General features: G+C 40.5%; 1 protein-coding gene across 1 annotated transcript in view; it reads left to right on the forward strand.

The window, feature by feature from the left end:
* The first annotated feature begins 5356 nt into the window (after nt 1-5356).
* LOC134749937 (mevalonate kinase) overlaps nt 5357-16345 on the forward strand; it is a 38315-nt gene continuing 27326 nt past the window's right edge. The window contains exon 1 of the mRNA XM_063684957.1: nt 5357-5545. The gene's annotated coding sequence lies outside the window, so the exon portion shown is untranslated. The remainder of the gene's footprint in view (nt 5546-16345) is intronic.

Here is a 16345-nt window from a genome sequence, read left to right on the forward strand (position 1 = left end):
ATGCGGTTCGCAACGTGAACTAATTCATTTTATAGGCAAATAAGCATTGTTTTATATCGGGTATATTATTTTAGTGGCTCTATGAGCTGTAGACTGATGTGCATCCTCATGGCGCCACCTTTAAAGGGGCCCACTGACTATCAGTCCGCCGGACGATATCGGCCTGTCAGTTAGAACAAAAATTTGACAGTTCCGAACTACTAGTCTACTACTACTACACTAGTCAGTGGGCCCCTATCGAGAGACCTTTTATGTCTTTGACAAAATACAATTTTTTTAATTTAAAACAGCAGTGATGACTTTAAAAAATACTGCCAATGATTGTAATTTACACTGACAATTATTATTAGTATTATTTATCATACTCGTAATTAGAGAAACAAATATTTATTGGGTTTTTACAATTGCTGCCTTTCAATAACAGACTCACAAATCCACTGAACAAGATATGCCATTAAGAATTAAATGTACACGAGTATGGATGGTACAGAAAGGATGCCAATCTCTTATGGCAGAATTGTTGCAAAAGTGACCGCTTTCAGCTTTAAATAATAGTTCCTAATCTCTCCGGTGGCGCTAGTTAGGCTCTGGGACATGAGTATAACATGAATCATATAAGGCAACAAATAACCCGACCAAATTACGTAGGTTGTTTTTGGTAGTATTTCGGTGTATGGTGGCGCCGCCTAATTACTGTTTTTTGATGGACACTTTTCATACATATTTTTTTTTTTATGTGATGTTCAGCAAACGAGCAGACGAGCCGCCTGATGGGAAGCAGTCATCGTCGCCCATGGACGTAAGCAACATCACAGGAGCCACTTAAGCATTGCCGACCCTTGAGAACCCTTGAGAACAAAGATAGAGAGATTTGGCTCCTTTATACAGTCTCCATGGTACACGAGGAAAGTTTAACGCCAGTTTTTACGTAAAATACAAGCTTTCCTTTGAATGAGATCATCAACAGGGTTTTAAGTGCAGTGCTCAATGCATTATGTATTGTTTTAACGACAATTAAGTGTAGATTAATATCAACCATTTTTCTGAGCTTCTTTTTCTTCTATTTTATGGCGTTCTGGTCAAATACTTGGCACAATCACAATGTCGATTCACAATGTAGATTCTTATAAATTATAAGTGCACTACGTATAGGCATTTTAAACGACTTTGAAACAAAATTATGATTTTACGTGCGTTCGTTGCCTCGCAAGAATAAAGAATGAGCAATGGCGGCAAGCCGCGCGCCCCATCAAGGAAAAGTAGGGATAGACCTGTTTGAGTTAAAGTTTTTGCTACCTACTTTAAACATGCGATGAGTTGCCTAGTAGGTTAAAGGACTACCTGGTTTTTATATCTGAAGAATGAAGCTTGAGAAATATAATGTAATTTGTACTGTAATCATATGTTGTGAAATAAATATATGTAATCTAATCTAATCTAATCAAAATTACCAGTGTTAAGTTTTTCACTGAATTTTACTGAATAGAAAAGGCCAACAAAAACATCTGTCCTGGTTAGCTAAAAAGCAGGATTTTTAATAAAAATTTAATGCAAACATGTATGTACTTTAAAATTTTGGTCTTGTTTTTTAGATACTTTCAACTCAAGAGGGCAGACATACACTAATGCCCTCACAGAACAATTTTGTTAGATCCCAAGCTTGTTGTTTGTTTATGTGTATATTTTTATTTTTTATATACCAAATACCTGCCTATCCATTATCAAATTGTATGTTAAAATCTGTATTGCTCAGTTGTCACGTTGGCCACATCACCACAAAATAAGTAATAGCAAAGATAGATATAACTCCGTAATAGATGGATACAGTCTAAGGAAAAAACGTGCCTCGAAAATCACGAAAATTTGATTCTCGATCAGATGGCGCCACTAGTTTTGGCCAACTCTCGTATAGAGGGCGTTGACTGTTTCGTTTGTTATTTATAATTTTAACGCATACCAGTGAAAGAACATGGGTCAAAATCATATAAAAATAATTAATGCAAGTAAAAAAATGATTTATCCATATTTAAATACATTTTAACGTATTTTTATAAATCTTCATTTTTAGTTTTAAAGTATGTCGATAGATGTCAGTGAATTTACAGTGGTTACAAAATTTACTATGACAGTACCGCTCTATGCCAACATTATAACGATTAAAATTATCTCAGTTAAATAAATTTGGTTAAATAGAAATTTCGAACCTGCCAAGGTTTCATTATAATCAGTCTCGCATTTCGCAACATACCCTTGATCTGGTCTGTCACAACTCTTGTCTAATCCACGTCTAATCCAAAACGTAACTAGTATGTAGCACGAGTCTTCTACTAAAACTAAAGGGGCCCACTGACTATCAGTCCGCCGGACGATATCGGCCTGTCAGTTGTTCGGAACTGTCAAATTTTTGTTCTAACTGACAGGCCGATATCGTCCGGCGGACTGATAGTCAGTGGGCCCCTTAATGATAGGCTAAGTGTACATTTGACGGTAGACCATAGACAAATTATTAGACATTGGTACCTAGGTAGTTTTTACTGATGTCTTTTTAGGGTTCCGTACCCAAGGGGTAAAAACGGAACCCTATTACTAAGACTCCGCTGTCTGTCTGTCCGTCTGTCACCAGGCTGTATCTCATGAACCGTGATAGTAAATATTTATTTTATTCTGTTTTTAGTATTTGTTGTTATAGCGGCAAACATCATCATCTGTGAAAATTTAAACTGTCTAGCTATCACGGTTCATGAGACAGCCTGGTGACAGACAGACGGACATTGGAGTCTTAGTAATGGCGGGGTCCCGTTTTTACCCCTTAATTCTATTGCTCTTAATTTGTCCAACCGACCAGTCATATAAGGGCTTCTACAAACGTTGCAACAAATGGCATGCGTTTTAGACAAGGGCCTGACACGCTTTGATAGAGAAAGATAGTCTTATTGCGATTCCTATAAGAGGAAAGAGAAAATAATGCCATGCTTTGTCCTTATCACCGACCGGGTGGCATCATAGGTAGGAGGCGATGGCGAAATACCGAAATTTATAAGTGAAAGAGAAAAAATCCTATACTGCCTAAATTTTATATGATATATTCTTTCTCTTATTTCTCTCCCCGGTCGCTCGGTGGCGCGTCTATAACTACTTGTATATACTATGTCTATGGTGTTAGATAATTGCGGTCTAAATAGGAGCAACTAATTCGATCAATCTATCAAATGCCGCAATATATCGCGAATCGCATGCGATTATCGGTGACGCTTGTGGAGGCCATTCGAAGATACTAAATTGGTACAGTCGCCATCAGATATATCGGAACGGCCAAGGTGTTCACAATATCTGAACGCGCACTCTAACGCCTTGACAATAGAGACGTGTTCAGATATTTGTGAGCACCTCGGCCGCTCCGATATATCTGATGGCGACTGTACAAAAGCAGGATGATTGACCTGTGAACAGCTTAGCTGACAATCACTGCATGCCGCAAACAAGTCGATTAAATTGAAGATTTTTATCATCAACACTATACAAGGTGTTCACGAGGAAACCGAAAGATTTTAACCACGCTTTTCTGAGGCCAAAAGAAGGAAAAAATTTAATAAGTTTAGGTCAAATTCGCAAAAACAGAAATGTTTGTTTTTTTTTATTAGATTTTTCAGATGTATTTGTACTTTTTTTTTTCGTAAAACGTTATAGTTTTTACAAAGTGTTACTTGTCACTTTTTGACATCTATCAATAAGGTTACTTAGACTACGTCCCACAGTGACAACATCGACATCAAAAATGCGTTTTGCACTATGTAACAATAAAAACTTCTTTTTTTTTTAATTGGTATTAACTCTGAAACTAGGCAAATTACAGAAAAGTTTATAGGACAATGATCAGGAATACGCTGTTAAAATTATTCGGTATCCTCATGTTACACTGTGTATATCTAAAGCGTGTATAGTTAGTTAGTTAGTTTAGTTTCTTTATTCATAACAAGAGTTACATGTCAATTTTATTATACATATTTACATCTTGTGTCTATTTTATATTAACAATAATCAGTATCCCATTTTAATAATAATCACATAACATTGTTTTTATTCATAAATTCATCTAATGAGTAGAACGCCTTGTCTGATAATTCAGCTACACATACACACACATATACATATACACATACATAGAACACACATACATACATACATACATATACATAGAATAGAGCTACATACTTTTTTCAATCATCTTTAAGATAATTGTATGTACGTATACAACAATCGAGGCTACACGTAAACTGCATAATCCGTGTAATTTGTGTCAATGATGCATATTTTACGTAAAATGACGTGATTGCTAAATTATTAACAAAACGACGACCTCTAATGCTTTTTCAGTATGCTGTAACGGTCGTAAAAGTCTATTCCAAGCGCATCTGAAGCGTTTTTCTGTTCTTTAAATTATGGTTTTAGTAAAACAAAAATAGTCCCTAACGGACCGCGTTGCATCACGGCTTCTCCATAACAGTTTCATCATGAAGATCGATTACTATTAAAAAAATATAATTTATTAGTGAGCTTATTATAGTTTTAAATCGCTGCCGATTTTAGATTATCGAGTTCTAAAGGGTCTGCTCATAAGTCCACAAAATTATTAAAAAATCGGCCAAGTGCGAGTCGGATTCGCGCACCGAGGGTTCCGTACTTTTTAGTATTTGTTGTTATAGCGGCAACAGAAATACATCATCTGTGAAAATTTCAACTGTCTAGCTAGATACAGCCTGGTGTCAGACAGACGGACAGACGGCCAGAGCATGGAGACTGTATAAAGGAGCCAAATCTCTATGTATGAAAAGTGTCCATCAAGAAACAGTAATTAGGCGGCGCCACCATACACCGAAATACTACCAAAAACAACCTACGTAATTTGGTCGGGTTATTTGTTGCCTTATATGGTTCATGTTATACTCATGTCCCAGAGCCTAACTAGCGCCACCGGAGAGATTAGGAACTATTATTTAAAGCTTAACGCGGTCACTTTTACAACAATTCTGCCATAAGAGATTGCGATCCTTTCTATACCATCCATAGGCCAGAGGGACAGACGGACAGCGGAGTCTTAGTAATAGGGTCCCGTTTTTACCCTTTGGGTACGGAACCCTAAAAACGAATTAATAATTACAAAAACATCAACACACTGAAATTAATTTTGAACAGTGATAAATACTACTTTCGAAGATACGATATTTGACGCAAGCGACGACTGGTTAAGTCCTTTATTTCCCATGTCAAGTAGAAGAAAACCCATGCTTTTTAACCAGCTGTCTATATTTCGACAAAAAGATCAATAAAAAAAAATTGATGCACAGCAAAGGCACGCCTGTATTCCGCCACGATTAAACCCATCAGTTCTCCGAACTGCGTTCCTCCATTTTTGAAGCGAGTTGTCTAACCTCCGCGGCGCGGGAAGTCAGTTCGCGGGCTCGCGCCGGTCCGCACTGGCCGCTTACAACGCGCGAATAAAAAAAACATATTGTCTATGGAATAGTGCGTGAAATTCGAAAAATCGGTACTTGCTTTTTTTTGGAACGCGCTTGAGTCTTGTTTGTATTTTATGTTTATACTTCTGTGAAGTGTTTTGTGAATGTTCTTTGTTATGTTTATTTCTTATCGCTTACCTTGACTAAACAACCTCTTTAGTTCTAGCAAACGTGCGCATAAGGCCAAAGTTAATAGGTTTAATGCAGCCTTACACAAAAAGACTGACCTCTTCAATATGAGTAGTTATAAGTCTTGACCGTGACTAAACTACACAAATAAAGTCAAGTGTGTCTGTATTTGACGATTGATATTACATTAGAATCTTACGTATTCATTTTTGATGTAATATAATAAGTAATGCGTTACAATTAGACATTGTACTTATATAATTTTTCGATTGGAATACAAAACATTTATTGCATACTTCTTAATACTTATACATGGTGTTCCAAAAACCCTTTCTACTGACATTAGTTCAGGTCTGGTCATAAGACCAATAACAGGTATAATCTGCATCATCTCAAATGACTTTTTCGTCTAAGACGGTAATCTGTTAAACAAAAGCCATTGTCTCTTTTGTGCGAGCTGTCAGCCTTTGTGAGTTAGCGCGTGCCACGGCGCGTGCGGCGCTCACACACAATGGCCGATTGCTCGCACAAAAGAGACAATGGCTTTTGTTTAACAGATTACCGTCTTAGACGAAAAAGTCATTTGTGAAGATGAAGACTATCGCAGCAAATATGCAAATAATTCAAAAAATGTTTCAAGTTTTCGCAAATTTTGACATAAAAAAAACCTAATCTAATCTTAAATACCTATATGTATACTAACAATCTGTTTTGATAACATCCGATAGGTATTGCCGAATCGCCATCAAAGATATAGGAGCGACCAGGGTGCTCAAAAATATCGGAACGTGCCCTTTACCGTCTTGTTGCTTTGTTCAGGTATTTTTGAACACATTGGCCGCTCTTATATCTGGTGACTGTAAACAGTAGTGTCTCTGTCTAGTAATCGACGAAGTTTACGTTTACAAAAATAACTTAGACGAACGAGGAAGAGAAATCTAATTAACTAGATAGAAAGCGTATAGAATAGAAAACGGCAAAGATTACATATGGTAATCTATGAACTGCGAAATATAAGTCTAGAGACATGATTTTCACCACTTTATCACTAAATAGTATAAAACAAAGTCCGCTTTCCGCTGTCTGTCCGTCTGTCCCTCTATGTATGCATCTCTATGTATCATTAAAACTACGCAACGGATTTTGATGCGGCTTTTTTTAATACATAGAGTGATTCAAGAGGAAGGTTTATATGTATAATTTGTAAAGGTTTTGTGTAAATTAGTTAAACTACCCGTGCGAAGCCGGGGCGGGTCGCTAGTCATTTTATAAATATTGGAATATCTACCTCTAGCAGCTCTAATCATTATTTTGCTTTTTTTACACACTTTTATTTAGCTTTACCACGTGTATGTTAATATATTTTTCCTTTTTTATTGTGGGACGTACTACAATCATCATCGATCATCATTGATCATCGTTGATGTTTTCATTGTGATTGGCATCTGTATCTACAATTTGTAGATGTTCACCACGTATATTTGTATATACCTAGTCGGCTCATAAGTTCTGTCATATACATAGTATCAAATAAAATCAAAAGTTTAAGTTTATTCCGTATATAATATTGTCTTCGGTTACCGCGATATATATACCGTGAGACCTAGGTCTGCTGTCTGTGAGCATGTCATGGATAAAGCCAATCACTCAATCAAGTTTGATAAGCCTCTGGTTCTTGCCAAGGAGAAGCGTTACATACCCAGAATGCTGCGCGAGGCCATTGAGATTAAGAAATATCCAAACTTTAATAGGGAAGATGGCTTTTCTCTACCACCAGCTTGGGATCCTGTAGTCCACCTGATAAAGGAGCAAGCGAGACATAGACTGTGAGACCTTAGTGTTGGATGATGCTGGACATTCTGATGTTTTGAAAAGATGTGTCCCGCCGAGTTTGTTGCCGGTCCCATATTGGGATACCCTCCTACAATTTAGGAGGTAATTAAATCTTCTCGGGTCCGTGGTGTAGGGTTGGAGCCGGCATAGTTTTTTTATCGCGTATATATATATATCTTTACTTGAAAAATAATTATAGTGTATAACTAGCCTTATGAACCGATTTTGCATGTACAACCAGCCTTAAAGTTTGTAGTCTATGATTGTTCATTATTGTAGTATGTGGGTATTTTTGCATTTTGTAATTTTTCCTCAGTCACCCGTTGACCACGAACGCTGTAAAGAGTTCGAAACGTCGGGATGTATTATAAATTCAATATACGCGATATAATCCGTTTTCATAGTTTTATTTCATTTATTCCGTATAATTTGTACAGCGTTTGAAAGCTTATAAACTAGAGAATCTAAATGTATAACATTTATTCAAAATGACCGCCATAATTATCTACACAGGCTTGAAGTCTTCGTGGCCAGTCGTCAATGGATTCACGCACCACTTTCATGTCGATATTGGCCACTGCCGTAGCAAGAGATTTTTTCAGCGAGTCTAGATTTGCATGAGGTTTTGAGCACACCTTTTCCTCTAAATACTGCCATATTTTATAGTCTAAAGGATTAAGATCTGGGCTAGAGGAGGGCCAATCTTCATGCCGAATAAAGTCGATTTTATTGGAGGCGAGCCAGGCTTGTGTAGACTTTGCCTTATGGGCTGGAGCAGAGTCCTGCTGGAAAACCCAATGCTGGTTTAGAAACATCGTATGGGATAGTGGTTTCACAATATTAGTCAACACCGTGTCTTGGTACACTTTGGCACTAGTTTTTACTCCTTTCTCACAAAAATGCATACTAGTGACGCCCGCATAAGAAACTCCCAGCCAAACCATCACAGATGAAGGGTGATGACCTCTTTCATACGGGGAATGCTATTAGACGCTTCTTTACTATTGCGAGCGTACACTCTATCATTTTGTTTATTACAGTTTTCTTCTATGTCAAAAATTTTCTCGTCCGAAAACAGTATACAACGGTTTTTATTTTTAGCGTACTTCTTCAATAAAGCTTTAGATCTTTTAAGCCTTAAAGCTTTAAGCCGACCATTGAGAAGATGGCCAGTTTTTCGTTTATAAGCACGAAGTCTCAGGTCTTGATTAAGCACTCTTTTCACCGTGTTTTTGCTCAAACCCATCTGGAGGGCCATAACTTTTTGTTTCCTAGCGGGATTTCTGGCATTGCGTGCCCTAATTGCTTGTACAACCGCTGGAGTCCTAGCTGTACGCGGACGACCGCTTCTTTTCTTGTCATTTAAACTAGAGACCTCACTGTATCTTTCTATGGTACGATACACAAATCTTAGAGAGAATTTTAAATTTTCAAGTAGCTTAAAAATTTTAGTCGGCGAGTGACCGCAACGATATAGTGCAATTATTGCGGTACGGCTATCTTTAAGCGTCCACTCCATGTTGAAGAAAACAGAAAATTGCAAAATTATACTACTCAAATATTTAATAAAGATTCGAAATTCAAATGCAGAACGGTTTTTGTTTTAGGAGTTCCAAATTTAAATTTTAAAGGCCAGTGACAGAACTTATGAGCCGACTAGGTACGTATATTTATTTCTACACGGTGGCTAAAAAATAAGTACATTTCCGTTACCAGGGATGTTTTGGGATTATACTGAGCAACTTTTACTAATTGACCAACCCCGAAATCGCGAAAAAATTTTTGGCTGTTTCATACATTTTGGATGACCCATTGTCTATGGGAGGGTCGGGAAGTGACGACCCCATCGCCCGCTGGGTGCAGTCATGCAGTGCAGACAGTCAACCGATCAATGGCGGTCAATCCATTTAAATAATATAGCGGAAGTAAATGCTCGCTCCAGGGGTGGGCAGCAGCATCCCTGTGATAAGACTTTCGCTTCCTGCGGTCAACACGCTAACTATACGCGGCCACCTCCCGCATAGCGTACGACAAAGTCCGCCTCGACAAGGAAGGCAGCTCACCGCAGATATGCAACAGAGTTTGGCTGACTCGGCGACTCGGCAAGGCAAGGTGGATGGCCCAGGGCGACGGTAGAGGGCGTAAAGTTACCGTCGGCCAGACATATCATCTGACCTCTCCTCCAGTCGTAGCGGTTTCCCGTTCCACTGATCCGGGGAGAGGGAAGACGAGTGTGTGCGTCTGTGTCTGCGCGAACGCTTACGCACCTCAATATATCCTGCGCAATTGACCGCTCCTGAATAATGGACTCCGATTATGTCCTAAGTCCTGTGGCGACGGGAGGAGGTAGAGAGGTCAGGCGCGATGCACGCCAGGCTTTGTCTGACTCCTGCACACGGGCGATCCTAGGGGTGTGAGTACACGCCGTGGTCGCTTTCGTACTGCAAATCTGGGGCGACAGTATGGATTCGGCAGCACCTAGGATGACAAAGCAGCCCTATTTAGGGAGGCACTGCTTTCCCCGCTTAGCCAGGGAGAGGGCTAGAAAAGGTGCCCTAAACAAATGCTCGTCCCTTTTTGGAAGGTGGTAGTAACCGCGGCTGCCATCGCATCAACTCAATTCGTGGTCGTCGCAACAAAAATAACAGCATGAAATTAGCTATGATGACATTCGGCGCGTGGAACGTCAGAACGCTCATTGATCGAGATGGTAACGCCTGCCCTGAACGCAAAACCGCCATAGTAGCTCGAGAACTTCGTCGTTATAACGTTGATGTGGCTGCTCTCAGCGAAACGCACCTTGCCGACGAAGGAGAGCTGGTGGAAGATGGTGGCGGCTACACTTTCTTCTGGAAGGGTACCGCTGCCTCCGAACCCCGGCGTTCAGGTGTAGGATTTGCCATCAAGACCCAGTTAGTCAAGCGAGTGGAGGAGTACCCTGTACATATCTCGGACCGCGTGACCACATTGCGCCTTCACCTGGATAAGGACAACTTCCTTAATGTCATCAGTGTCTACGCTCCAACGCTAGATAAGTCTGATGACATGAAGGACCAATTTTACGACCAAATATCTCAATGCCTCGATGGCATAGACGCCAGAGAGCAGGTTTTATTGCTAGGCGATTTCAATGCCAGAGTTGGACGGGACTATGAGGCATGGCCTGGAGTTCTGGGTGGACACGGAGTGGGCAATATGAACAGTAATGGTCAGTTGCTACTCAGTTTTTGTGCTCAATACGAGCTGGCAATATCGAACACAATGTTCAGGCTTGCCACTAAGTACAAAACCACGTGGATGCACCCAAGATCCAAACACTGGCATTTGATAGATTATGCCATCGTACGGCAAAGAGACTTCAGTCAGGTGCAAATCACCCGAGTAATGCGTGGTGCGCACTGCTGGACTGACCACCGGCTCATTGTCACTAAGCTTCGACTCCGTCTCCGTCGCCCGCGCAGATCTATAGTGAAAAAGCCTGCGTCTTTGAACGTGGACAGGCTGAAAGATCACCAGGTGGTTGAAGAATATCGCAAAGCCTTGTCCGAAAGACTTCTGCCTATTAGTGTCAGGAACGATGTCAGTGCTGTTTGGGGGAAATTGTCTACTCATCTTATGGAAGCCGCTTCTCTTACCTTAGGTAACAAAGTCCGGCGAAGCGAAGATTGGTTTGATGATAATGATGAAGTTCTCCGGACAGCATTTGGCAAACACCGAGACCTCTTAAGACAGCGGTGGCAACAAGGTAGAAGCGAGGCAGCAGTCAAAGCGAGTGACCAGGAAATGCGCAGGCTGTCTCGACAAATTAAGGACAGGTGGTGGCGTGACAAAGCTTGTCAGATACAGTGGCTCGCGGACACCAACCAGCTTGGGGAGTTCTATTACGAGGTGCGGAAACTGATTGGTATGTCTTTTAGAGCGAAAGTGCCTCTGCGGGCTGTAGATGGCAACAGCTTGCTGACTAGCAAAGAGGACGTACTGCAGCGTTGGGCAGAACATTTCAACTCTTTGCTCAACGTAGATCGATCAGCTGATCTAGCACACATCAGTTTAATGCCCGAACTCCCCGTAGCCATCGAGCTGGACGAGCCCCTGACGCGTGACGAGGTTGTCACAGCCATCAGACAGCAGAAAAATAAGCGGGCAGTTGGTATAGACCTTATACCGGGAGAACTGTTAAAATACGGCGGTGAGGAGTTGCATTCCTTTATTTGGGAGCTGTTTGTTCGTATGTGGGAGGAAGATCGAGTCCCGGATAGTTTTAAAGTGTCTCGCATACAGGCTCTCTATAAGAACAAAGGTGACCGTTCGGATTGCAACTCTTACCGCGGTATTTCGCTTTTGACAGCTTCTGGAAAGGTCTTTGCCAGAACACTGCTAAACCGCCTAATGAATTTGTCAGAAAAAATCCTGCCTGAAACCCAATTCGGCTTTCGACCTGACCGAGGCACCTGCGAAGCTATCTTCAGCGTGCGTCAACTACAAGAAAAAAGCAGGGAACAAGGCCGTCAGTTGTACCTCTGTTTTGTTGACCTGGAGAAAGCGTTTGACAGTGTGCCTCGCGAAGCCCTTTGGTTGGTACTGAAGAAGCTGGGATGCACGGAGAAGTTTGTTAGACTTCTGAGACTCCTGCATGACGACATGCAGTGCTGCGTCGCCGTAGACGGTGAACAGTCTGATTTCTTCCCCGTTACCTGTGGGGTGAAACAAGGGTGTGTCCTAGCCCCTACACTGTTCGCTCTATACTTTGCAGTTGTAGTCAAGGAAGTCTTACAAACAGTATCCGAAGGTGTCCGCATACGCTTCCGTACCGATGGCAGTGTTTTTAACTTGGCCAGATTTAGGGCGCGAACGAAAGTTTCACATGCATTGATCACAGAGATCATGTATGCTGACGACCTATGCTTTCTTGCAGAATCCCCAGATGGCCTGCAACAGCTGATGTCTGTTTTTCACCAAGCCTGCTGCAAGTTCGGCCTTAAAATTAGTGTCAAAAAGACGGAGGTGATGTCTTTGGACTCACATGGTCACGAGACACTAGCCGTACAGCTTGGTGAGGATGTGCTGAAGCAGGTCAACAAGTTCCGTTATCTGGGGAGCACTATAGAATCGAAGTGTGACCTTGACGCTGAGATCAACAGCAGGATCGGTGCTGCAGCTGCAGCGTTTGGAAAACTGTGTTCCAAGGTCTTCTGCTCACACGACCTAAAACTGGCCACCAAAATTTCTGTGTACATGGCGATCGTGCTGCCAAACCTTTTATACTCTTCCGAGGCGTGGTGCGTGTACCGTCATCACATTCGTACCTTAGACCGGTTCCACCTCAAATGCTTACGTAAGATCATGAACATCAGATGGTCTGACCGAGTGCGAAATACCGAAGTTCTGCGACGAGCCAAGGTCGGTGGAATAGAGGCTTACCTGATGCGTCGACAGCTTCGGTGGTGCGGTCACGTATCACGTATGGCGGAGGAGAGAGTGGCGAAGCGCATCTTTTTTTCTGAACTAGAGGAGGGTAAGCGGAAACCTGGCGGACAACTCCTCCGATACAAAGATGTTCAGAAACGAAGCATGAAAAGATGCAACATCGAGCCCTCTCAGTGGGAAGGTTTGGCAGCACAGCGTCCTGAGTGGCGCAGGCTGGTGCTGGACAAAGTCCGCGATTTCGAGGAGCAACGCATAGTTGACCTCGATGCTAAACGCGACGAGCTGAAAGCACGCCAGCCTGCTTCCATTCATTACCATTATGTGGCTGGTGTTCTCACGTGCTCTCAATGTGCACGGGGGTTCGCCTCGAAGATCGGCTACATCAGCCATATTCGGGCGCACGAGCGCCGTGCTAACTGTAACAGTTAGCACCTAGTTACTAGGAGTCGAAGTGGTCGCCATGGTCGAAATCGGCCGGAAGGATCATCATCATGGGAGGGTATTTATTTTTTCGCGATTTCGTGGGTGGTTTCATAGTAAAAGTTGCTCAGTATAATCCCAAAACCTCCCTGGCAACAGCAATGTACTTATTTTTTAGCTACCCCGGTGTCTGATTGACCTGAAATGTAGCATTTCCGTATTTCCGATGACATTGCAAAAGGTAAATATGATCTGGTGATGCTATAATCTACAGGTTGACCTTATCCATTGGACAAACCCCAAAATCCCATTCCCACGTAGGGTTACTTCTCAGGAATGCTCTAACGTTAATATTTTTTTAATTAGAACAAAAGATAAAAAATAAATTTTTAAACAAAAGTTATTTCCAATAATCGACAACAAAAAGAAACATGCTGTATTAATCATTGGCAGTGCTTTTGACAATTTGTTCAAAAATGTGCGGCAATGATGACATTTGTCAAAAGTCAGAATCTTATTAGTGTCATAAATAAAAAAGATAATCACAGAGGTCGAAGAAGGTTTCTTAATATTTATTACTTACCTCAGGAGCTACTAACACAGCATACAGTGCGCCAAAGTAAAAAAAAAATCGTAATTTGTTAATTTCTTCGTAACCGCTACACCGGTTGTTATGATACTTTGTATACTGGTTCTAAATACACTAATGCATATGTACATTTCGGCTGTGTCCAATGGCTAGGGACACCCTGTATAATCAATAATTACTATATACTAGACCGTGACATGGGGGTGCATGCTTTATAATAAATAATAATAATAATAAAATAATTTATTTCAGGTCTTACAAACCCATATTTTAACACATTACAAAAATTACAAAAAGAAAAATTTATTTAGGCTGCACTTTGCAAAATAAACAATTGTTTAACTACAAATCAAATTAAACACACCTCTTTTAAACCGGTTAATGCTACATTTGTAAAATAGCGTGTTATTTATACTTGAATTTAATACTTAAACTCGGTCAAGATCAATTCGCCCTAAAATTTCAATCAAAATGCACATAATACGCGACTACTACTACTGCGTTAAACACGTGCGTACGAAATTCAACTTTAAAACATTTATTATAAGGTTTATTTTGGAAGCAGTAAATGTATGTTTGAGGGGCTAACTTGATAGCCACTGTCCACTATACAGTCACCTGCAATAATATGTTACTATTCGAAGGCCGCAAAAATATGTGACACGCTCTTATGGCTCTACAAATAAGATCGTGTCAGATATTTTTGCGGCCTTCACAGAGTAACATTATTATTGCAGGCAAATAAGAAAGTTAACCCAAAGTTTTTTTTTACAAAAAAGGTCACAAGTGCGACTTAATATAAATAGATTCCATATATAATACACTCCTTTTAAAGAAGCAATACTAAGGTTAGCTTCTTTGGTGAAAAATTATTAAATGTGTCACAATATTGCGATGATTTTAATAATTTTTGACCTTAGAATCGGTATGGATTATGATGATTTTATGATAAATTATTTACCTCATCACATTAAATGCGAAGGTGACTTGCCTGCATACTCGTAGTAATGGGTGGATCAACTATTTTTGGCACTGAACTCTTGGGTTACACTTAAAAAACAAGGTTTTATAGTAGGTATATTAAGTCGCTACACATGCATTTTTTGTGGTAGTTATATTCCTAACGATTTCCAGCTTACTGGAAACTCCTCAAAACTCTTTTTATGGACCTAATTTGTGGCATTTACAACAAAAAGGGTACTTATTGTCGCTTGTCAGTAAGGCGCTATTACCATATAGATTCAATTAGAAATCAACCTTATCGACAACCGACAATGTGTTACCTTTTGGTTGAAAGCGTCACATTTGATTAGAATAGAATAGAATTTCATTTAATCAAGTAGGATCCCCACAGTCGAGCGCAGGCCTGCCATTCTGCCTTTTGTCAGGGGGGTCACGGACAGGATCAGCCACATCTTGAAGCGTGCTTCTATAAAAACATATTTCAAGCCAATGAAGAAGATGTCACAATTCCTGAGGCCTGTAAAATGCAATACCCCTCTACAGACTGCAGGAGTGTACAGGCTGGACTGTGAGTGTGGCCTATCATATGTCGGGCAGACGAAACGGAGCATTTCCACTCGGGTGAAGGAACATATAGCTGATGTCAAGCACCGTCGACCTAGGTCTGCTGTCTGTGAGCATGTCATGGATAAAGCCAATCACTCAATCAAGTTTGATAAGCCTCTGGTTCTTGCCAAGGAGAAGCGTTACATACCCAGAATGCTGCGCGAGGCCATTGAGATTAAGAAATATCCAAACTTTAATAGGGAAGATGGCTTTTCTCTACCACCAGCTTGGGATCCTGTAGTCCACCTGATAAAGGAGCAAGCGAGACATAGACTGTGAGACCTTAGTGTTGGATGATGCTGGACATTCTGATGTTTTGAAAAGATGTGTCCCGCCGAGTTTGTTGCCGGTCCCATATTGGGATACCCTCCTACAATTTAGGAGGGAATTAAATCTTCTCGGGTCCGTGGTGTAGGGTTGGAGCCGGCATAGTTTTTATCGCGTATATATATATATCTTTACTTGGAAAAAAAGAAAAATAATTATAGTGTATAACTAGCCTTATGAACCGATTTTTGCATGTACAACCAGCCTTAAAGTTTGTAGTCTATGATTGTTTCATTATTTTAGTATGTGGGTATTTTTGCACTTTGTAATTTTTCCTCAGTCACCCGTTGACCACGAACGCTGTAAAGAGTTCGAAACGTCGGGATGTATTATAAATTCAATATACGCGATATAATCCGTTTTCATAGTTTTATTTCATGAGTAACTATCGCGGTAACCGAAGACAATATTATACATTACAACTAAAAAAAAAAAAAAAATAACAGCTTACAAAATACAAAATTCAACAATTAAAATTTCAAATACAATACTAATACATTTCATAATTTATTCATTTACTTATAGAAGGCCATGC

Source organism: Cydia strobilella, chromosome 19, assembly GCF_947568885.1.
Source record: "Cydia strobilella chromosome 19, ilCydStro3.1, whole genome shotgun sequence".
Lineage (NCBI taxonomy): Eukaryota > Metazoa > Arthropoda > Insecta > Lepidoptera > Tortricidae > Cydia > Cydia strobilella.